The 24,922-nt window shown below is 40.9% G+C and overlaps 1 pseudogene; it reads left to right on the top strand.

Moving 5' to 3' along the window:
• The first annotated feature begins 598 nt into the window (after nt 1–598).
• On the top strand, nt 599–2,759 carry LOC140711614 (large ribosomal subunit protein uL1 pseudogene; annotated as a pseudogene).
• Nucleotides 2,760–24,922: the final 22,163 nt, after the last annotated feature.

Genomic DNA, 24,922 nt, shown 5'->3' with positions numbered 1-24,922 from the left:
AGGGGGAGGTTCCTGGAGGTTGGCTCGCCTAGGGAGGGCATGGAAGTGCCTTGCCTCTTCCGACATGCTTCACCCTACACCTCTTTCATCTGGCTTTTATTTATATCTTTTGTAACACCCTTCATGATAAACCAGTAAACCTAAGTGTTTCCCTGAGTTCTGTGAGCCACTCTAGCAGATTAATCAAACCTAAGGAGGAGGCCATGGGACCCCTCATTTATAGTTGGCTGGTCAGAGCACAGGTAAAACAACCTGGAACTTGTGATTGCCGTTGGAAGTGAAGGGCAGACTGGTGGGACTGAGCCCTGGACCTGTGGGACCTGACGTCATCTCCAGGTGGGCAGTGTCAGAACTGAATTGAGTTAGAGGATACCCAGCTGGTGTCTGCTGCAGAACTTACTGCTTGCTTGGTGTTGAGACAATACACCCACACATTTGGTCGCAGAAGCGTTGTATGTTGTGAGAGCACAGTGGGAGAAACAGAGTTTGTTTTTTTCCTATATCCTTAGAGATGCCCTGAGGGAGAGTCAGGGACATAGCAAGCAAAACCTATGAGTAAGTTACAGTTAGGGAGGTTCAGAAACCTCTAATAAGCAGGATGAGCCAGGTGGTAGAGAGGAGATCTGAGCAGAAGCACGGGGAAGAAGAAGAAGCCGTGAGAAAGCGATGGAGACAGCACCGGGTCCCCAGAGCTGGCCAGTCTCTCAGGTGACCTCAGTCCCTAATGCTATCTCAATTCCTACAGTAAAACCCCCTGGTCTCAAGCTCACTTACAGCAGTATTCCTTAAAAACAAAAGAACCCAACTTAGGAGGAAAACAGTGACATATTTTACTGCCAGAAAATGAAATACAACTACTCTGAACACATGCACTACTACACAAGTCACAAACCCAGGAGAATCATGAGGATTTATTTTCAATAAGACACAAGGTGCAGGGTTAGACTATCTTAAAGGACAGACTGTTTCCTCAGAGTATTGAAAGAAGGGGGCCTCTTAGGATTTCTGAGAGCAGCCACTAGAGTGTGAGACTTTAGGAAGGTTTCCACCTGCTCCGAGGACTCTGAGCATCCCTGAGGGAAAATGCCAGAGTGACTTGATAGAGCCCTCCTTGGCAATGAGAAGTAGCGCAACCTGTGCCCTGGGATGGGCATGCACCTGCTAGCCCCGTGACCCTTAGCGAGTCACTTCATCTCCTTGAGACTCAGTTCCTCCTTTGTGATAGGTGACCAGCAAAGTGACTTCTGGGATATGAATCTTCTAAGTAAATGTCTTCTTTCACTAGATTAGGAAGGGGGGCAGCCTAGAAGAAGAAAGACTGTGGACCAGGAGTCAGGAAAGCTGCATTTCGGCCCTGTCACTTGCTGGCTGGGCAAGCTGAGCAGCTGTCTGACTTGTCTTGTTCTCACTCACAAAATGAGGAAGTTGATTTGTGTCTCATCAAAAGGGCATTTTCACTCCAAATTCTGTGATTCTAAGACCTAAACATTCCTCAACCTATGATTCCAATGGCTCTTGACATCTGTATTTAAAATTCTTTACTGTGTTTTTTCCCCACCCTTAACTGTGTAGAAAGAAGTCTGTGCCACAATTTCTAGGAGAACTTATTTCTTTCAATTTGTCCAGCTACAGACTCAGTATAAAGAATGTCGGGGGGAAATCTGGTGTGAATTTCACTCCAGCACTAGTTGGAACAGACATGTGGACTCATTTGGATTCCTAATGGCACAAGATCAGGGCTGGTTGCTGATGGAGAATGTAAAGTCTAAATAGGAAGACAGACCAGGCCGTATTCAAAGGAAAGATGTGTCCTCTTCCCAGAAAACTATAAATCCATAAATGGAAAGTGAAGGTGCGATTCCCAAAGTGATTCTGAGAAGTATTTTAAATGTGCTTCTCAAAAATATTAAATTTATTGGTGGAAATCAGAAGTTTTGAGGTCCATAGACACGGTGGTAGAGGCCAACAGAAAAAGCCAAGAACAAACACGGCTAGTTATAAAAGAAGTTTAATGTCCTGCAATTTCAGTAAAAACCTAAAGGCACACATGACTCCAAGATACTGAAGGTCAGTGACTCATTGTTTCACCAGTTAGTTAAATGAAGGTGCAAGATTCTACAGTAACACTCTTTTCTTGTTTCTGCGTCATGAGGCACCAAGAGCAGCAAAGCCTCTTGAGATACTCTATACTAGGCGTCTCGCACAAGAACCAGTGCAAGCACTGGACATTTTTGGGTACAGTTGAAGATCACCTTGAAGAACAATGAACTCGGAAGAACAGGCACTTCCCCTGAAGGCTTTAGTCCACTCCCTGCTCCAAGCTCTCTGTGTGTGCACTGGGGACCAACAACACTTTGACGAAGCCAAGGCTGTGGCCATCACCATGTGAGCTTCGAGGTGCTGAAGAAACTCAACCAGAAAAAGAAACTCATCAAGAAGTTGGCCATAAAGTGTGATGACTCTGATCAAACACATCCTCAGCCCCAGCCGGAATAAAGCCAGCAAATTCCCTTCCCTGCTCATGCACAATGAAAAACTTGGTGGCCAGAGTTGATGAGATGAAGTCCACAATCAAGTTCCAGATGGAGGTGCTGTGTCTGGCCCTGAGCATTGGCCATGTGAAGATGACAGACGATGAGCTTGTGTACAACATCCTTCTGGATGTTAGCTTCCTGGTGTCACTGCTCAAGGTGAATTGGCAGAATGTCCAGGCTTTATACATCAAGAGCACCACGGGCAAGCCCCAGCACCTAGACTAAGACATGGCCTTGTAAGTCCTAGTGCCACCAAAAAACAAAAACAAAAACAAAAACTAATCAACTCTACAGTAGCTTATTATATCTGATTACTTTAGATCAACCACCTCTCTGCGTGGCTGATCTAAAATAATCAGATACAGGCTGGGTGTGGTGGCCCATGCTTGTAATCCCAGCACTTTGGGAGGCTGAGGCAGGTAGACCACTTGAGGTCAGGAGTTCAAGACCAGCCTGGCCAACATGGTGAAGCCCCATCTCTACAAAAATACAAAAATTAGCCAGGTGTGGCGGCCTGTGCCTGTAATCCCAGCTACTCAGGAGGCTGAGGCAGGAGAATCACTTGAATCTGGGAGGCGGAGGTTGCAGTGAGCCGAGATTGTGCCACTGCACTCTAGCCTGGGTGACAGAATGAAACTCTGTTTCAAAATAAATAAAATAAATAAATCAATAAAATAGATACAAAAGACATGGACCAGTAATTCACAGAATAAATACCTGTAGGAAAGAAAGATATGAAAAGGTGTTCAACTGCAATGGTCATTAAAATAACATTTAAAATGACTTTTCATTTTTTGCCCATAAGAGTGACAACAAATAAATAAGTGGCATCCAGTGCCGGTAATGGTGTAAGGAATTAGCCAATCCTATGTACAGTAGGTAATATAAAATTTTAAATAGGCATAGCCATTGACCTAGCAATATCAATCCTAGAAGTTCAGCCTTGAGATATTCTTCTGTGGTTATTTACTTAATAATGTTGATTTGCTCTTACTAGCAAAAACTGGAAGCTACTCACATTGGTAGTGGGTTGGTTAAACAAACTTTGTCCATCCAAATAATAGAGTACTATACATATCCCTTTTCTAAAGGATGAATTGTATCTAAATGCACTGATGTGGGAAGATTTCCATGTGGAAAAACAAGTTTTAGAAGATAATGCATAGTATGATCTGATTTTCTTAAAAGGTGTACACATGTACACACACACTCTAAAGGGTCCTTGCCAATCTCCATTCCTTGCATCTCGCCACCCCCACTTCACACTTCGGATTCCAGTGCCATAGGGAACCTCCGGCTTCCCTGATGTGTCATGCATTCTCTTAAGAACACGTGCTCTCCATCTGCCTGGAGCCCTGACCTCCTGCTTGGTGCCTGCCTAATTCCTCACCTTAATCCTATGTTACTGCAGGAATCTGGAAGGGTATACACCAGACTGTTAACACGGATGTTCCTGAGGCTGAGGTGTCAGGATATTTTCACCTTCTGTATCATACTTTCCTGAATTGTTTGAATTCCTAATAATGGTAATAAATTGTAATTATTTTAAGATTAGGAAAAAAGAACACTGCAACTATACAGACTGCAACTGAAAAATAAAGAGATCAAAAGATCAGATTTTTGTCTCTTGTCCTACAACTATTGCTACATTCTGTCCTCTATAAATTTCTCCAGTTCCAGCTAGACAGCACCCATCTGTGGACTCACAATCTCCAAATAAAGCCTGAGAAATCTAGGATAGAGGGAGTGGGACAGAGAGGAAAAGGAGGAGATGACTTGCCAGTGTTTTAAAAAGACAGTGCTTCCAAATTTGAGGTTAGGAGACTTGAGTATTTTCAGTACTATGGAATGAAAGCCTAGGCTTTGGTTCATTGCCCAGCTTCTCAGAGAAGCTAAAGAGAAATAACTTCACTAGGATCCTAGATACATAGTTTTAATTTACTCTGTATTATTTAGGACCCCATACCAAAACAAACTTCAAAGAATGTCCTTTTGTTAACTGTAAAATAAATCAAAACTCAACCACTTAATTGATTTTAGGAAAGCAGAGTATATTTGTAAAACCTTAGATATCAGAACATCGAGGTTATAATCTGAGTCTTGCAGTAACAAGTAGTGTTCACGTTAGCACATCCCACCCTAAACACAGCAAGTTCTTTATTTTCTTCCTCTCTGTCACCTGCTGACCTCCCCACCCTCCATCCAATGAGGCTCTGGGCTCCATTGATTATCTTTCAAATAATCTTTCAAATAATTTCAAATTATCTTTCAAATAATTTTTGTATTTTTAGTAGAGACAGGGTTTCACCATGTTGGTGAGTTTGGTCTCTCAAATCCAGCCACTGTTCTACCTTGGGTCCACATCCTCTCTCGCCTAGATCAGTGTCATACCTGGCCTCCTTTGCCCGAGTGTTCCATTCTCCACACTGCAGCTACACTACTCTTAAACTGCAAAATGTGAACATGTCCTTTCTCTGCTTTAACCCTTTTGGTGTCTCCCAGAGCTCACAAGACGAAGTCTGAACTCTGAGTCTAGGATAAGGCTTAAGAAGCCTTTCTTATTAAGAAAGGCTTAGGCACTACCTTGGTTAGAGCAGTGGTTCTCAACCCTGAGGTTTAAAAATGATTGTTTTTAATGCTAATGCATTTTGAAAACTCATCCCAGATGATTCCACCCCCAGTAGCCAGATGCCTTTAGTGTGAGAAATGCTGATGAGGGACAAGATGCTGTGTGAGGCCAAGAAGGATGCAAGTCAGAGGTCCAGAGGGATTCACCCTGGAGTTTGGCATTAACCAGAGCTGACTTTCTAGTTCAGGTTAAGCCTTTGTTCTTAGGATTTGCACCAAATAAGACTCATTTCATCTCATCGCCTAGCCCAGGAGGAAGGTGCTGGTGACACGCTCTAGTCAGGAACTCTTTGAGAAAACAATTTAAATATTGAATCTGCTCTGCTGTAAATAATGCATCAACTTATTTTAAAAAGTGAATATTTAATAAGTTGCAGTACAGCAATTTGAATGCGGAATTTAATCTGCTTATAAAATCCACAAGGGAAAAACCCAATTCATATAAATTCCTATAAAGTTTCCATCACTTCTCCAAACATTCCTATATATCGGTTGTGTAAACAAACACTGTGGATGGAACAGGGGCAGGGGGAGGAATTAGACACTATAGCTTGCTTTGATATAGTTTCTCATTTCACTTATTTTTTCTTTGACTTCACACAGAACTGAAAAATGAGTTCAAACAGCATATTTCTATTGAGTATTCTTTTATTTATTTATTTATTTTTTTGAGATGGAGTCTCACTCTGTGGCCCAGGCTGGAGTGCAGTGGTGCGATCTTGGCTCACTGCAAGCTCCGCCTCCTGGGCTCAAGTGATTCTCTTACCCCAGCCTCCCAAGGAGCTGGGTTTACAGGGGCATGCTACCTTGCCTGGCTAATTTTTGTATTTTTAGTAGAGACAGGGTTTCACCATGTTGGTGAGTTTGGTCTTGAACTCCTGACCTCAGATGATCCACCTGCCTCGGCCTCACAAAGTGCTGGGATTACAGGTGTGAGCCACCGCGCCTGGTTTTCTATTGAATATTTTAAAAAGAACTTGAAAGACAGCAGTGTCTCTTAGGTAACCGTGCATTCTAATTTCTAAGTCTTATTACAAGGGTCTTTTCTATTTGTTTTTATACTAATTATGTACTCATTTTTATTATTGCCCTTGAACTAGACAGGCCTGCCTTTGAATACCTAAGAGTTTAAAAATCCCTGAGAGTTACTAGTTGGGTTTGAAATCCCTGAGAGTTACTAGCTGAGTGACTTTGGTCAATTGACTTACCCTCACCAAGCCTCTAGTTCTCTGGTTATTGTCTTTGTAAGGTAAGTATGTAAGACTTCCCCAAAACAAGCTAGAAACTGAATGCATGTCAACTCTTCTCCTCTCTTTCCTCCCTCCCCACTCCCCATCATACACTGTACCATAACCTTTGTGTTGTGTTTGTGTGGTTGATGATCTCCTCTTAGTCTGGAACTAAAATGTTCTTTCTTGCGGTTATGTACTATTTGATAATGTCAGTTCAGAAGGAAATATTGGCCCCAGTGTAGTATGAGGGGTGTACAGTAGCACAGGAGAGCACTGGTTGGCTGTCAGGAGGCCATTCCAAGTGGCATTTATCCTGTAGGAATTCACAAGGGTTTAAGGTATTGTGTCAGCCATCCAGATATAGGACTTTATCTGTCCTATATACAGATGAGGTCTCTCCTCTTTGGGATTATGTATGTTAACTGAGGCTACAGAGACTGATAGATACAAACCAGAATGCTGATTCTTTTCCTGTATGATGAAAAATATACCATTATGGTGAGGGGGTGGCCAGTGGTGGGGGTAGGGTAGGGTGAGACAATTTATTAGAGGTACAAACCAAGGGAAATTGGCTCCACAGTGTCAATGCTTAGGTCACCCTAACAGATCTCTCTCTCTCTCTCTCTCTCTCACACACACACACACACACACACGCGTGCGCACACACACACACGGTTTCATTTTTCTATGTTCTAGTCTGTGCTATTCTGTTCATGCATCTTTCTCCAACTAAAGTCCTATAACATCCCAGCCCATCGCCTTGAATTCTCCTTGGTTGATCTCCTGGGTGTCCCAACTCTCAGGTTGTCCTGTCACACTCATGTGGCTTTATTGTCTAGTTTACGCAGGGATGCTTCTTTCCTGCCTGCTGTTTCCCTCTTCGTGGGTGAAGATCAGTTGCTATAATGGCCTGGCCTTTCTTCCTCTCCCCCTTTCACTCAATTCTTCTCTTTCAGCCCCCAGGAAGATGGAGTAGCTTCTCTCCTTGGTAAATTTGGAAAAACTAAACTGGTTGAACAAAGATCAGCTTTCACCTCTATAGTTTCACTCTCCTTTTCTATGTTTTCAAGGCTAACCAGCCTCTCTGAAGACTGATTTAAATCTTTATTCCAATATGACAGTATGTTCAGTCAGCTCTCCCAGATTTTATATACCTGGGAGTTGTCTTTTTAAGCTCCCCCCAGTGCCTCTCTGCTCTGAGTTAAAATCTGTTGCTTTCAAAGCTTAATTGTCAGATGCCATTCATTCAAAAAATACTAATCAGTGCAGGTACTGTCCTGGGTTTGGGAAATAAAATGAGAAACAAAATGAGCATGGTCTAGCCCTTATGAAATTCACATTTTCATTTTATTATCTGGTCTTATTTTTGCATTCTTTCCTGGGGAAAGCCTGACCACAGCACATTTTTGATGGTAGAAGTAGCTCTGAACCTTTGAATCAGGCAGATCTGGGTGGGATTCTAACTTAGCCACTCACTAGCTGTATGTCAGTAGACAGCCAATGAATTGCTCTGAGTCTTAGTTGTCTTAAAAGTTATATTGCTGTGTAGTTAAAGAACATGATGGTTGTTGTGAGAATAAAATGAAATAGTGCATGCAAAAAATCTTAGCAGAGAACTTGGAACTGGTAAGCACCTCATAAATGTAAGAAGACACTTACTAATGTAATAAATGTACAATATAATAGCCTCTGTGCTACCTTTCATCCCTCAGCTTAAGCTTCTTGTGAGCTGGAACCATGTCTTACACTTCCTAAGGTCATAGTAGAAGCTCAATAAACATGTGCCAATTCAACTGATTAGTTAATGAGATTCATAACAGGCTCTTGTCTTAACTAGCCTTCTGTTTTTTCAGTGGTGATAAACATAGCTGTTTTTTTCCCCCAAAGCTGTGTAACTATGTAGCCATTGTAAAATGGCTTCATGTAATAGCTTCATGCCTGATTTTCTATATTTCAATATAAGTCTCCATAAAATAACAATAATTCTTAGCTGTGACTTTGACTAAATCTTCACTAATGTATAAATAATTTTATTGTTAAAAACTAAGAAAATTTAAACTGGCTATTTTAATAGTTTTATTTATGTGTTACAAGAAATCATACCGGTTATGTATATGAATGGAAGGAGACATTGACAGGAAGAGTTGAAGAAAAGGTTAACATATTTTCCTTATGAATTTTGAGTACGGATGTTCCAATGATCCTGGAATTCCCATTGTTTCAAATAAAATGATGAGGTCATTGTAAAAACATCTGAGTTGGACAGCAGAGTCATGCTTTTGCATCCTATCCCGTGGAACTGCACTCTGATCTTTAGCTTACCACAAAAATCGGCTATAGCACCTTCAAACTGATGGAAAGCTCACCTAAGCCACACTCTTGTGTCAAAGCTGGCTGTTTTCTACATCCTGGCTTCCTTGTTGTCAACTTAAAAGCTTTCCTTATTAGATTTTCATTGGAAAAGTTAACAAATTTTGAGTATTGGCAAATTGTTCAGTAAAATTAGGTTGATGATGTTAACAAGAATGTTAAAGCAAATTTTGCAGGTGATGACACACTGATGGTATGGTAGGAGTTGGGAACTTGGACCCCAGACCTCTCGGGGTATCAGTGGATGCTTAAACATCCACTGATGGTGTTTGGAATACAAGTGGTAATGGTCCACACCTATATGTAATATTCAGTCAAGTAGGGGAGGTAGACAATAAACACATAATTATAGATAGATAATATGCATTAAAAGAAAAGCGAATAGGAAGCTGTAAGGAGAATAAGGAGAAGTTAGCTTTGGTAGTTGGTCAGGGGAGGCCCCGCTGAGGAGACTGAACTGAAGAAACAGAAGGAGTCAGTTCAGGGAGGACCTGGAGGGACGATGACTCAAGCAGAGGAGAGCAAGGCAGAGGCTGCGCAGGATGAACTTGGCACAGTCTCAGAAGCTTGGCTCAGCCGGGCTGGCTGGGGTACAGGGAGGACAACACCCAGTGCCAAGTTCTATTTTATTTAAAGTGCAGTGGAAAGCCACTGAGCGGTTCATAAACCAGGTCAGGATTGGAACTGATTTGCATTTTTAGGTGACTGTTCTATATCTGATGTGGAGAACACTGTAGTGAGGCCCACATGGAAACAGGGAGACCAGTTAGGAGACAAAGCAGTAGTCCAGTGAGAGACAATGGTGGCTTCTATAAGGCTGGTGGTCGTGGGCCTCAGGAAGAAAGGTGGTGTAAATCTAAAGACACATACTTAAAAATATCTCCTAGTTAGATCACTGCTTTCTTAAAATAATGAGAATTGAGTGTCGTACAGGCAATGTCGTCCTCAAAACACACACTGACATTACAGAACAATGTCTCATTTCCACATAATGCATAGATTTGACAGGTGCTTTTCATTGAATCCTCACATCTGAGCAGAAGAGAACACCCATACCAGCCATAAACTCAGAGATGGTGACTGATTCTCCTGCCAAGCAAACTCCTGTTCTTCGTGATTAGCAGAGGCTGCCATGCGGGCAACAGGTCTGTCTATGTACAACTGTCTTAAAATTGGCTGGGGTATTGGGTCTGTGTGGGAGGTGTCTAGTATTAAAGGTATATTGGGAAGATATAGGTAACCCTCCCAGGTTACCTTGGGAGGATGTAGTGAATGAAGATGATGTGTGTGTATGTGTGTATGTGAGCATGCTAGTGTGACTTGCTGCTTTAATAGCTTATGCATCACCATAGCCAGCTGTCGACAGAACAAATTCATAGAAACTCCATTAATAAAAAGGGTCACTGAGAAATGGCTTCACTTACTGACATAATTATAAAACCTCTCCATAGTATACTTCATATGACATCAAAATTCCTTGGCAGCAACTATAACAGATTTGAAATAAATAACTCGGTAAAATCAGTCTACCAAAGCTATAGTCTATGAGGCATAATTTGGGCCTGGTCTCTGGGTAATGAATTAATTATACAAAACAGCATAATTTGGTTTGAACACAGTAAAGGAAAAGAAAACTCAAGACCTCCATTTAACTGTATTTTCTCTCTCAAGGCCCTGAAATCTGTGGCTTACTAGGATTCGGGAGTGGAAATCCATTTTGTTTAGGTAATTGAGATGTCTGAGGTGGGGAGAAGTTAGAAGGAAGCGGGGCTGCTACTTTGGGGTAGAACAAAAGCTGGACCCTGGATCACAGATGCAGAAAAATACTGTCTTCTCCCCTGGGTTGCATGCAGTGGGAAGACCGCCCCCTTTCCCAGCTCCAAATCTTGTCCAAGTACCCATTTTTTTTTTTTTTTTTCCTCGAGACGGAGTTTCGCTCTTGTTGCCCAGGCTGGAGTGCAGTGGTACTATCTTGGCTCACTGCAACCTTCACCTCCCCGGTTCAAGCAATTCTCCTGCCTCAGCCTACCGAGTAGCTAGGATTATAGGCGCCTGCCACCAGGCCTGGCTAATTTTTTGTAGGAATGAGGTTTCATCATGTTGGCCAGGCTGATCTTGAACTCCTGACCTTAGGTGATCCACCTACTCGCCTCCCAAAGTGCTGGGATTACAGGTGTGAGCCACCATGCCTGGCCTCAAGTACCTTCAATTGACAGAACGTAATTTGCATCTAGAATCCTAACTTCAAAAGAATCTGAAAGTAATTGTTTTCAATTTTGCAATAAAGGAAAGCACCCAAGAAAACAGGTTGGAATTGGTGCAGAGGACCAATTCATCACAACTGTTACAGAAGAGAGAACTAGGGGGATGATTTTAGTGGAGTGAGTCTCTCCTTCTCTCAGGTGAAAAAAGAAGGGCTTCAGGGACACTACCCTGAAAGCTAGAAGTGTGTCCTCTGCAGTTTGGGAGTTAGGGTGGGACATATTCTGACTCCTGCCTGGGGAATGTAAAAATGAGAGACACTCCGACTGCAGGAGCAAAGAAATTTGGTGCTGCATCGTGATTGGCCTGTTCTTCTAGAGCTTCAGATTCAAGAGGAAGAAAGTAAAAGGAAGCATGAAGGTTTCTGATGGACATGATGGCCCACACTCCAAAGAGAGCTGATGTGGAGTTGAATCATGTCTGTCCATGTGGTTGATTCATGTCTGTCCATGTGGGTTGTCTGAAGAGAAGGGGCTTCACCAGGAAGAGGCTAGAGGTCAGCCATGAAATTATTTAGAGGTGTGGAAAGAGGTGTGGCACGGAACAGGAGGAGAGCAAAGCATTTCCAAACATTTCCCCTAAGAAAAGGAATTGGGTTTATTGCCTGCCAGGCCTGGGGAGGGTGCTGAAGGCTCACACCAGCTTCAGACAGTATCAATGGTCCTGCCTCCTTTAATCTCCTCTCTCCCCATACTTCAAAGGTCAGATACTGTGGGTACAAGAGAGAATGAAGGAGGAGATGAAAGGTGATGAAAATGAGTGTTATGGACTTAATTGTGTCCCCCTAAATTTATATGTTGAAGCCTCAACTCCTAATGAGGACTTATTTAGAGATAAGGCTTTTATGGAAATAATTAAGATGAAATGAAATCATAAGCCCTTATCTAATAGGATTAGTGTACTTATAAGAAAAGACAGCAGAGAGCTTGCTTTCTCTCTCTACCATATGAGGACACAGAAAGAAGGTGGCCGTCTGTAAGCTAGGAAGAGAGCCCTTACCGGGACCCACATTGGTCATCATCTTGATCTTGGACTTCCCAGCCTCTAGAATTGTGAGAAATACATTTCTGTTATTTAGGCCCACCAGTCTATGGTATTCTATAAAGATAGCACAAGCAGACTGTGAGAAGCCAAGTCCCTTCCTCTGTCTGCTGGTAACTTGCAAATGGGAGGGAGAAGAGTGTTTTAGCCTTAAACTGAGTTTAGAGTTTCAATGATTATAAAAAGCTGAATATTTTTGCTTACTGAATTGAGATTATAACTTGTTATATTTTATTCCCAGAGAGTGACTAGAAATAGCATGGGATTGTTTGAGACTTCTTCCAGGAGCTGGAGAAGAACTACTCTGAAGAGTTAATTTAGAGTCATTGGGGGCAGAAGATACAATTGCTTGGTGGTTACATCCTAAGAATTGTTCTTGTTCAGCAGATTGATTATAAATTAGCCTCCCAAATCAATACATCATGCTTTATACTAGAGACACTCAGATATCCTAAAGGAGATAGAGTGACTCCAGGCCCCTTAGAAATGACTGTATCTGGCAGAGCATGCCAACTGGAACCAGGTTGGCCCATCATGAAAACAAAGGAAAATGGAAGAGCCAGTTGGCTGGGTGCACTTTTGGAGACATCTATTATCAGATTTCTTTCCATTTCCAAATGCACAAATGACCTCTCAAGACATAGGGGGAATTCATGTTTGTGAGGACTCGAGTCCATGCAAACCATAACATTTAAGTTGGAGTTGTTTAATGAATCACAGCCTAATTTCCTCTGTTGCTCATGGCTATTTTGTTGTTGCTTAAAATGTTTGCCAAGCAAAGGGTTATATAACTTCTTACCTTAAGATGGTAGAGCATATTTGGGAGGTGATGAGTAAACTGCCTAAACTGTGCAGCACAGAGTCCAGTTATAACCTACGTGGAACTGGCATTTGTGTAAATACTCTGACAAGAAAGTTTAATTTCATTACAAATACTTAAAGTCAAACAAGGAGATTCTGTCTGTTAGCCACTTCTGGTTTGGTTTCTTCAGCTACTCTGGCCTCTTTCCCAGGTGGATAATTCTCGTTACTAAAATAATACAGCTCTAAGGCAGGCCACATGATGTTTGAATGGAGTCAGGGCAGATGGCAAACATTCTTGACCTTCTATCAACAGGAAACTAGAGTAGGTTAATGCCCTCTTAGTGGCAAGAAGACCAGTCTGGTAAGTAAAAGAGGATCCAGAATTTGATGAAAAATGTTAACTCTGATAAAGGCAAAATAGGAGGCCACTTTTTACTTCTTGTCTTTAAATCTTTTAATTGAATGAACAAAGTGACACCATTCTTTAAAGTTTAAGAGTTAGCATTTCAAATGTATTTGTTTATTCGATATTAGAGTTTGAAGACGTTGACTAATATTGGCAAAATTTGGTACACCACTAAAGGAAATCAACATACACTTTTAAAAGCCTATATGGAGTATAAGTTGCTCAGTTTTCATGCAAGGGTAAACGGCACCAGGTGATAATGTACTGTGTTTTGACCCTCTCCTCTGATGCTAGTTTGCCCAGAAATGAGTAAATGCCTAGCAAATTAGAGTGGGCTCAAAGGTTCAAATAAGTAAAATAAAGCTAAAGATAAGCACTTAGCAAAGTTGAAGTAAGGAAATTGTCTGAGATTAATTTCCACACCATACAATTTGTCTGTTTCAAGTTTTCAATTCAATTATTTTTGCAGAATTGTGCAACCATTCACCACCACCCAGTTTTACAACTTTTTCATTGCCTCAAAAAATTGCCTCATGCTCATTTGCAGTGAATCGCTACTCCACCCTCAGCCCCAGGCAACCACTAATCTAATTTCTGTCTCTATATATTTCATATGAATGAGATACAATATGTATTCATGTGCACATCTGGCTTCTTTAAGTTAGCATAAAGTTTGGCTCTTATGAATAATCATGTAATGAACATTTGCCTACAAGTCTTTGTATAGATACTTGATTTTATTTCTCTTGGATAGACACTTCAGAGTGGAATTATTGGTTTGTATGGAGAGTTTATGTTTAATTTTTTCAGAAACTACCAAACCATTTTCCAAAGTAGCTGTACCATTTTCCATCCCCATCAGCAATTTTCCAATTGCTTCATATTCTCTCCAACACTCTTTATTGTCCATCTTTTCTATTTTAGCCCTTCTAGTGTATCGAATAGTAACTCATTGTGGTTTTACTTTGCATTTCTCTAGTGAGCAATGACATCCAATATCTTTTCATATGCTTGTTAAACATTCCTATATCTTCTTGGTGAAATATTTATTTATTTAGTCAATTTTTAAATTGTGTTGTTTGTTTTCTTGTATATTGAGTTATAAGAGTTCTTTATATGTTCTAAATTCAGGTCCTTTGTTAGATACATGATTTGCAAGTATTTTCTTCTAGCCTGTGACTTGTCTTTTTACTGACTTAGTGGGGTCTTTTGAAGTGCAAAAGTTTTTGATTGTGATGAAGTCCAATTTATCAATATTTGTATTTTATGGGATTATGCTTTCGCTGTGAATGACTTTTTAAAAATAATGGTTCTACCATAAATGGGTATGTGGGAACATATATCCTCCTTTTTCTGTTTTGCTATATCCGTAAGTGGCTCAAAAGTATCCTACTGAGGAAAAATAGTGATAAGGGAGTTTCAGATAGGCACAGTCTCTAGCATTGTTTTGAGATTGGAGAAAAATGACCTTGCTTTGAATAAAGGGGAGAGAAAACCCTAAAACACAGCAAGAAAGTTATTCTGAGATGTTGCATTAAACCTAACATTAAATTAATATTAACAGTTATTAACAATCCAGACGAACAGGAAGGGAAGAAGTGGTTAAAACTTAACGTTATTATTGCTTGAGCTCAGGAGTTCAAGACCACCCTGGGCAACATAGTTGGACCCTGTCTCAAAAAACAAACAGTGTAACATTATTGATTCTTTCTGGGGATAATAAGTGAAAAAACAGAGGCCTTAACTGTTTAAGGAGGGGGGTTCTTAACTCCAGATGGGCCAAGGGGAGGGACTGGCAGTGCTTTCTTCCCCGTTATTCACTCATCTCTTTTCTGGCGGCACAGGATGGGGCTGGTTAGTAGAGTGTAAAAGACAGGAGGAAAAGCCTAGCAATAGATAAAGAAAATAGCGATGTAGATAAATTGGAGTCAGAAAACCCAGGCTTATATCCCAGCTATAGCCCCAACTAGCAGAATTCCGTCAGGACACTTGATCTCAGAGTCATTGTTTCTTCCCCTTTAATGTGCAAACAATAATTCCTCTTTATAGCAGAATCAGGTGGGGGTGAGGTTGAGGGAGTTGCTTGTGAATGTGCCCGCTGCACTGTAGGAACCCAGAGGTCTCTACCACAAAGATCCAGAAAAGTTCTGGACCAAAGCACCTCTAGGTGGGGCAAGAGTGTGCTAGCATGTGGTCCCAGAAGATTAGAGATTGCCACCATTCATGGCAAAAGTCAACATTTCCTCTGGAAACCTAACCAGACATTAAGAGGAAGAATCCCAGGCTCATCAGTCATCTAACACGGGGAGTGGAATATGGGAAAAACTCTCTGAGAGAAAGAAACTCCGTAGATTTCTGTTTTTATCTTAAGTTATTAGAGGTGTGGGAGATCTTAAACAATAATTGAAAATAAATGATACCAGAGAACAAATGAGAGCGAAAGAGTTTAGCTGAAATCTAAGCACTATCATTAAAAAAAGGAAAAAGCATGAAGAATTTTTCTTATCAGCCAATTGAAGACATTGGTTGAGATAACCTCTGAGACTATTTCTTGTTTATGATTCCATAGCAAGGAAGAACTCTTCATAGAAATAAGACTTTACTTGCCAGAAAGAGCGTTTCCAGAAGAAATTTTAAGGTGGTTGGTAAGATGGAGTTGCCCAAAAAATTTCTTTAAGAGGGAAAGTATTTTGAATGAAGTAAGAAAGCAAAAATGAAGAATTCCTGCCTTAAGATGCATGCCGGTACTTAAAAATTCACATGTGGGCTGGGCACGGTGGCTCACGCCTGTAATCCCGCACTTTGGGAGGCCAAGGTGGATGGATCACCTGAGGTCGGGAGTTTGAGACCAGCCTGGCCCACATGGTGAAACCCTGTCTCTACTAAAAATACAAAAATTAGCTGGGCATGGTGGTAGGCCTGTAATCCCAGCTGCTCAGGAGGCTGAGACAGGAGAATCGCTTGAATCCAGGAGGCGGAGGTTCCAGCCTGGGCAACAAAGAGCAAACCTCCATCTCAAACAAACAAACAAACAAACAAACAAAAATGCACATGTGAAAAATGCTGAGGACAAGTTTTAATTCTGCAGATAGACTCTCCTTTAAATAGGAATCCAGAAAAAGTCAATAATTTGGAATATGATACTGGGAGCGGGTAGCTTTCAGATCGCAATGTTAGATATAATAATTAAATTTGGAAAGACCTGGATATTTGCAAATAGATCTGGACCTATACACCTAGGCTTGGAGAAATCCTGTTAACCACAAATATTACAATTAAATAGATTGTCATGGAAAATAATATTTTCAGGGATTGGAAGTTTCCCCCTCATTCTCTGGGCTTGCAAATCTGGTTGTTAGCTCCCAGCTTAGACTCACCAAGCCGACTTATTTGTGGCGTATAAAATGGCTGTGACTGAGTTCTAAAATATGTGCTTCGATAGTTGAATATGATGTTGTATAAAAACTACTAAAGTAACTTCAACATTCACACTCATGCTGGGTGTTTTCTGTTCTTCCTCTCCACTGGTGGCTGCACTGCTCTTGGCCCTGGGAGGCTCGTCCTGTATGGTTTGCATCAATCAGGGCTTTTGCTCTCTGGCTTCGTGTGGGACCCTGATGAACACCACCACATCTTAGTGTTAGGCATTCGGAAAGAATGCTGATTACATTTATCAACCTCAGGAGAGTCAGAATGGGAGTTTTGTTTGGGGTGTGTGTGTGTGTGTGTGTGTGTGTGTGAGTGTGTGTGGTGTGTTTTTGTAAGAAAATGTATTTCTGTAAATAACATTTGTGCCTCCTCCAGGCCAAACTTAAGGGAAAGAAGGAAGGAGAAAGCAGATAAATGAACCCTGATTCTAGGCAATGACATCCCTATCAGAAAGCCCCTTGTGTTATGGATGCAGAGCTCTTTGCCTGCAGGTCTTTCTGTGTGTGTGAAATAGTAAGAGTTTTATTGTATATCTCTGTAATCCATACTAACTGCAAAAAGCCCACACAATAGCAAGTTATACAGTATTTCTACAAAGTAAAAACTACTTATAATTCCATTAGCCAAAGCTGACACTTTACGGTATGTCCTTTGAGACTTTCTCTTTTCTCTCCTTCTCCATTTATTTATTTGTATGTGTATATTTGTGTGTTTAATTACTATAACAACACGTGCTGATTTGGAAAAAAAAGAAAACCCTGAATATATCGAATTGTATGGAGAAAGAAATTGAGTCAGATTTTTGTTTTGAATCAGAAGTTCCTAAAGGGGCATCAAAGTTACTTAAATATTTTTTATTTCGAACTAACCTAAACTTTCTCCATACTCAGCCTTCAAAGCATGATGCTCACAGAATGTGGTTATACATTCACAGCTTGAAGATGAGTCAAGGGACACCGGCTTGGCACAATTCACTGAAACTCCCCCAGCTTTAGTCTCCCACTAGGTCTGTTCCCCTCTTCTTTTCAACGAGTAACTATTTAGTGATACAAAGCTTAATAACCATAATCTTAGAGGAGTTTTAAAAAGCATTAGGTATCATTTTTTTCCCTTCTGAATAAATTAAAGGTGTTTTTAAGGAAAAGAAAGGGCTGGGCATGGTGGCTCACACCTGTAATCCTAGCACTTTGGCAGGCCAAGATGGGTGGATCTGTTGAGTTCAGGAGTTCAAGACCAGCCTGGACAACATGGTGAGACCCTCGTCCCTACCAATAATAATAATAATATTATTATAAGTTGAGTGCGGTGGCATGTGCCTGTAGTCCCAGGTACCCTGGAAGCTGAGGTTGGAGGACCACCTGAGCCTGGAGAAGTTGAGGTTGCCAGTGAGCCATGATCACGCTACTGCACTTCAGCCTGGGAGACAGAGTGATACCCTGTTTCAAGTAAACAAATACAGAAAAGAAAGACTTTTCATTGTAAAAATAATGTTATTGTTATAAAAACTTCAAGAAATAGAAAAATAGACATAAAATGAAGTGCAAAAGCATGCCATTCTCCTGTCAATTCTTACCTAAAACCACCTAATTCTCACACCTCAGAAATAATCACTGATTAGCATATTTTTATAAGAAACTGAATAAACAGGACAAATTTTCTTCAGCTGTTTTTAAGATATGTAAACCAAAAAGTATCTGAGACAGATCTCAATCAATTTAGAAGTTTATTTTGCCAAGGTTAAGGACATGCCCAGAAGAAGAAAAACCCCGCAATCACAGAAACGGTCGGCTATCTGTGCCTTTCTCCAAAGATGAATTTGAGGGCTTCGATATTTAAAGGGGAAAAGCAGGCTGGAGGGGAAAGAGGGAGGGTATGCTAATCTACATGAGGCAAGAGAGAAGGAGCAGGTAGGGGAACAGCCAACTACGTATTCCTCTGGTGCTCAGAAAATCGGCATCTTACATAAGATAGGATGAAGACAGAGTAGCTACCTGTGGAGATATGGAACCTGTTATCTATAGCTATCTGCTTAGGAAGAGAAGGAAAGGTAGTTTCTTGTATGACTCAGCTTTCAGCTTAATTTGTTGCCTTTGGCATGGTGAACTGGGGTCCCGACTTCTTTTTTTAATTCCTTTCACAGATATAAAAAGAAGGTTGGAGAAAAAGAGTTAGCTTTTGTCTTGCCTATTTTAAATTGGCAGAAAGGAATCATACCTACATAAAATGGATCCAAAGCTAGAAATATGTTTAAAGAATGGGAAGCAAAAAGAATGAAACAAGATTTTTTTTTTTTTTAATTCTGAGAGAAAAATGTACCCATAGAGAGGAATTCAACTTGGGGGGAAACTAAGAAAAGATTCAGTATTACCAAGTTTTAAGAATTGAAACTTCCAGGGAGAAGTAGAGACAGAATGTGGTTCACACACCATGGGAATGTGAAGGGAGGGCTTCAGCCAGAGGGTGACAAGTGTCACCCATGGCTGACAGTGGGAATGAAGAGAGGTGGCCTTGATTGCTGGGTGCTGAATTTTAAGCCCTCAGGCATGACCCATTTAGTGTAAAGGCAAAGGAGTGGTGGGATGGAGGGACTGAAACCCACTGGTAATAAGACAAGATTAAGCAGACAATAGAAGGCATGATGTGAGAAAAGGGACATGAATGACCCCAATGGTACATTGTCTTTTTTAAAATAATTGAAGATGATGATGATGTTTAGAAGGTTTGGCTAAGAAAATGAGAACCATTGATGTTTACCAAGTAGTACCATCTGTGAAATTTATTCTGTTTACTTGATGGTTGTAACTATTTGCAGAACCTTCTAATAATTACAACCAGGCTTCTTAGAATTCCTTTTTTTCTTTCAAAAATAGCCACTGTATTTTTGAAGATCTTTGTGTTGGGATTAAAGCCCTACAGGCATTGTACATGAGAAAATAAGATCCTGTAAAAGCTTTTAAAGGATGAATTAGGAGTTTGAGCCCGTTTAGGAAAGAGAGAAAAATCCTCCTTAAGGGGAAGTGAGAAGAAAAATGAGGAACAAAACTGTAAAAGAGGTAGACTACAGATGTTTACATTCACTAACTGTGTTATTGGTTTCTGAGTGTGGTGTGAAAAAAAATTAATAGACGATGATTGACGAGGAAGTGCTAAAATGGAGAGAAGAAAATTAATTCTTCAAAATAGGGTTAAGCTATTTTTGTTATTGTTGTTAGGCAGTTATTATTCACCAAACTAGGTTTTCATATTTTGATTTTTAAAGCATAGGAATTATGAAGATAAAGGAAATGATATTTGGGAAAATATAAGGCTTGCTTTGTCATTTTAAAACTTCTTTTGTAGCACTTTTCCCACTAGAATATGTTGCATTGTTAAGTTGAAATCTGGTTAAAATCTGTTGAAAAAATCCACAACCAGTATTTTATATAGTTATCTATGGGATAACAACTATGAGATGACTAGATAAAATACTGGTTGGGTGCTCAACTGTTAAGCAGCAAAGACCTAGAAGGGAGGGATTCAGAGCAAGCATTTTTTTCAAGTGGGCAGACGTAGGGCAAAGTGGCAAAGGGGATGCTTAATGTAAAGTGATGGGAAATAATGTGGCAAAACAAGCTGTTTGTACCTCCAGTCCTTAGGAATGGTTTGTACTCAGATTATCAAAATGGCAAAGTTGGAATTACTGTGTTCAAAACCACATGGTTATTTTCTACATGCTAAAAGATGAAAAGGCCTACTTACATTTCAGTCTGTTGAATATCAAGAGCCACTGTTAGGATTACGATTCTTTTGATGTAAGGAACAGTGTGGTCACATGCTAATGCAGGAAAAGGACTCACAGGCTGAAAACTCAGGGGAATCTGATCACTAGGCTGTGTGGAGGGTGAGAACCAGGGCAGCCGTGGGCTCTGGCTAAATCCTCTTCTCTGCCCTCTTGCTCTTTCCTTCCTTTCCCTCCTGTTTCCTTCCTACTCCCTCCCTTCCCTTTGTCTCCTCTTCTTTCTTGGCAAATCTCTTTTCCTCTGTCTACTAAGCTGGTCTAAAATGGCTTCCTGTAGCTCTCCCACTTTGTCTCCCTCTTTTGCTTGAATTTACATAGGCTGCATCCTCACCCTGGACTGTTCTCCCTCTTCTTAGCCTGACTTGGTCCTTTCTGTTCTCTCAGAGTTTTCTCAGGTACAGCCTCTCCCAGGTAACTTCTGTTGACCCCCTAAGGCTGAGATAAGTGTCCCACCTGTGAGATCCCAGGATCACAGTTGCTAACCACGCTATCTTGGGTCCTTCCACTCTGTATTGAATGGCCTGACTGCTTGTCCCTTCCCACACTGCACCATGAGGCCCTTGAAGGCAGGGATGAAACTGCCTTGCAAAAATTATAACAGTGAGAAAAGTATGACAGTGGAAGAGATCTGATCTAATCAATCTCCATCTTGCCTTTAACCTCCAAACTGCCCTTGGTCATTCCTGGGCTTGGCCCAAGCTAACTTTGGAAGAAATTTAGTTTATAGTTTAAATGAGAACTGCCCTTCCCCCAAAAAAACTGCGTTTGCAAAACGAATGGAAGACTACCATGTTAGGAGGATGAGAAGAGCCTGGAATCTGCTAAAATGTAGGCATAAATGATCGCCAGCCATTATTCTGGAGGTCACAAGGTTTGCAACTTGCCCCAGTTATTCTGCAGATAGCATCACTGTTATAGAATCTAAGATTGGCCTTTTGAGCTGTCTTTTCAGGCTTTTGCATTTCTGCAAATGTCCCCACCCAGACCCACAACTCTTGGCTCAACTGGTCCTATGGCCCCCATCCAGAAGTGGACTCAGTGTGCAAGGACTGGTTTTCAGACTTTTATGATTGCATCCCTAAACAATCAGTGCACCAATTCCCCTGCCCACCAAATTATCCTTGTAAAACCCTAGCCTCTGAATTTTTGGAGACACTGATTTGAATAATAAAACTCCTGTCTCCCATTCAGCTAGCTCTGCGTGAATTAAATTCTCTCTATTGCAATTCCCCTGTCTTGACAAATTGGCTTTATCTGGACAGCAGGCAAGGGGAACCTGTTGGGCAGTTACAGGAAATGTCCTTTGTTTCCCCAGCATGGAGATATCGATGAATGGTATGCCCTAGGGTTGTACAGTGGTCCCCTGACCAGAAAATCATTGGATATTTATTGAATGAATGAATGACTGAATAAACAAATCTATCACTCACATTTCTGAATTACACAGAAATTGTTTTTATTGTCACAATACCCAGTCTTCTGTATTTGTCTTCATCATTATGGTATGCATCAGATTTGCTTAATTCTAGAGTTTAGTTTCAGAACTCTGTAGGGCAGAGCAGGCATGGTGACTCATGCCTATAATCCCAGCACTTTGGGAGGCCAAGGCAGGCAAATTGCTTGAGTCCTAGAGTTCAAGACCAGCCTGGGCAACATGGCAAGACCCCACCTCCACAAAAAATATAAAAAACTAGCCGGGCATGGTGGCATACACCTGCAATCCCAGCTACTCAGGAGGCTGAGGTGGAAGAATCATTTGAGCCTGGTAGTTGGAGGTTACCATGAACCCAGATCATGTCACCACATCCCAGCCTTGGCGACACAGCAAGACCCTGTCTCAAAAATGAAAATTATTTTTTAAAAAGAATTCTATAGTGCAAATTAGTACAGGTCTAGCATTAAGTAAAATTGGACTGACACCAATAAAGAAGGACCCTGAGTCATTTCTTGTCTTGGATTCCTTGACTGAGAATTTCAGTAGCTGATGTATCTCAGCTGGTTAAGTAATAGCCCACCTTTAGGGAAATAGCTCAAGATGAGTGGTTTTGTTCATATGCAGGAGACAAGCTCCACGTAGATGTCAAGTGACTGAACTACTTGATATTCCTCCTAAAAACTTTCACCCTCCACTGGAGAAATTTATAATGTAAACAAAATGTGTTCATTCTTTCACCAGGCTTATAAACTCTTGCTTTGCATCTTCAGCTAGAGTTGAGAACTTGATTCTAATGTTTCTGATTTGATTTCACCATGGTCTGTGAACACCACAAATTCACCATGTCTACAATGCGGAAATGATCTATTTCACAGTTACTGCTTCCTTCAAGAGTTCATTACCACCCACTTCAATCCAGGCTCATACTCACCTGCAAAAGGAGAGTGAAGAGGTGGTTTTGAGCCCTGAAGTATTTTGCAGTCTAGTATAGGCAAACCTATTCAAGCTCTTGGCCAGCAACACCAGATCTGACTCTGAGTTCTGGTGTCATTTTCCCAGTGGGGCTTATTATGAATTCTTGGGATACCAACATCAAGAAAAATCATGCTCTGTCTCCAGTTGGAAGTAGAGGGAGTAAGCTTCATTTCTTTGATGAGAAAGTGGAATTTCCCTCCCAGAGCTCATGGGGAAATTTTTGGCTTACATGATTTTGCTACCACACCCACATTGGTCTGAGTGTCCTTAAGTATAAGAATCCCATTTCCAGTTGTTGAACTCTGTACCAAGTTGGGGATTAATTTCTCCCTTGGCTAGTTTCAGTGCCCTTGTCCATAGTTATGTTCCTCTCAAATATCTTTTACTTAAAATAAATAAGTACAAAAAAATCTCCATGGAAGCCTGAGGGGCATTCCTTACACATGTGCTCACAGGGAGTTTCCAAGAAGCAAATAAGGTTCTAGGATGGGAAGGTCAGAGAGAGAATCAAGTCTTGATTAAAAATGGCCACTTAAACGGTGAGCATCTGTCATAGGTAACTACATGGAATTGTGAATTTATAATAGGAAGCCATGTGATGTCCACTAAATATTTTTTGTTAATTTCAACCCCAGGTTTTGATTTCTGGAACAATATTTTGGATTAGGAATGAGCTGAAAAGAAGTAGCTTGCAAGTAAATCATTTCCTTTTGCAGTATAAATAACCTAACGGGTAGTTTGTTGGCTGGTGGCCATCCCCACTTGTAAAGCTCCAAGCCAAGATTTGTTCTTTCCTGGGTTAAGATTTTTCCAGAGCCACATTTAGGAACAACTGCATCCTTCCCTTATTAAGGCTTGAGCTATAAAAGAAGGAATGGAAAAGGTGGAAGGTTGTCTGTCAGCCCGGTCACTAAATATTCCATTCCAGAAAGCCAACTGGCATTTGGTCAGCCATTCAGAGTTGAAAGGCCGCAAGACACCTGGATCAGGTGCATCCTTTCATAAGTTAACTGCCACAGAATCAGACCCTATTACATCAGAACTAACCAATCGGCCTCCCAGATTCCCATGCAACTCACCCGTTGGACATCAGGTGGCGCCAACTGTGATCATCTAGGCAAAAATACTCCCATTTTCCTGTCTCTGGTGCCTAAAATACCACCATTAAAGACTTTTATCTTCATATTGAAGAGCTGAATTCACAAGCTAGAGGTCTGGGATCTAGCTGTGTTGTTGTGGGGAATCACTTAACTTCTTTGAGTCTCAGCTTCTCATCTATAAGATCTGATTAATAATGCCATCTTTTAGGTTGTTGTGAGGATTAAATGAGATATCTGTTGGTTTCAAACTTTGGTGCATATGAAAATTATCTTGGATGTTTGTTAAAAATGTATGTTATCAAGTTTCCTCCAGAAGATAAAGTATATTAATTAATTTTGTAAATGTGAAGAGTTGCATGTATATAAATAATTGCTCATATCATCCTGGGAATTCCTGGATGGGCTAACACTTTGAGTGGTAACCAGCCCATTGTATATCAAGAAAGGGATTGGGGTTAAAGAAGCTGATGTTCATTGACTATCTAATGTGGTCTAGACCCATTACAGACATTATTTAATTATATGAGGTAGGTATTAGTATTCCCATTTTACAGATGAGGAAATTGAGGCTGAGAGAAGTTAAGATTCTTGCTCAGCATCACATGGCTAACAAATGTTGAGGTCTGTCTGTGAATCTGGCTTTACTTGCCTCCAACTTCAAGCTCTTTCCATTATACTAGAATTAATTCATTGATTAGATCCTTTCTAAGTGACCAAAAGTAAAACCCACACATTTTAGAAAAGGAAAGAGAAAGATGAGTAAGAAGTTCTCAAAGTGCGATTCCCAGGTCAGAAGCTTTAGCATTCCCTGGGAACTTGTTAGAAATGCAAATTCTTGGGCCCCGCTCCAGACCTTCTAGATCAGAAAATCTGGAAGCAGGGCCCATGAATCTGGATTTTAACAAGCTCTCCAGGTGACTCAATGCAC

Source organism: Chlorocebus sabaeus, chromosome 4 (genome assembly GCF_047675955.1).
Source record: "Chlorocebus sabaeus isolate Y175 chromosome 4, mChlSab1.0.hap1, whole genome shotgun sequence".
NCBI lineage: Eukaryota > Metazoa > Chordata > Mammalia > Primates > Cercopithecidae > Chlorocebus > Chlorocebus sabaeus.
This window is presented reverse-complemented; position numbering and strand designations above follow the sequence as displayed.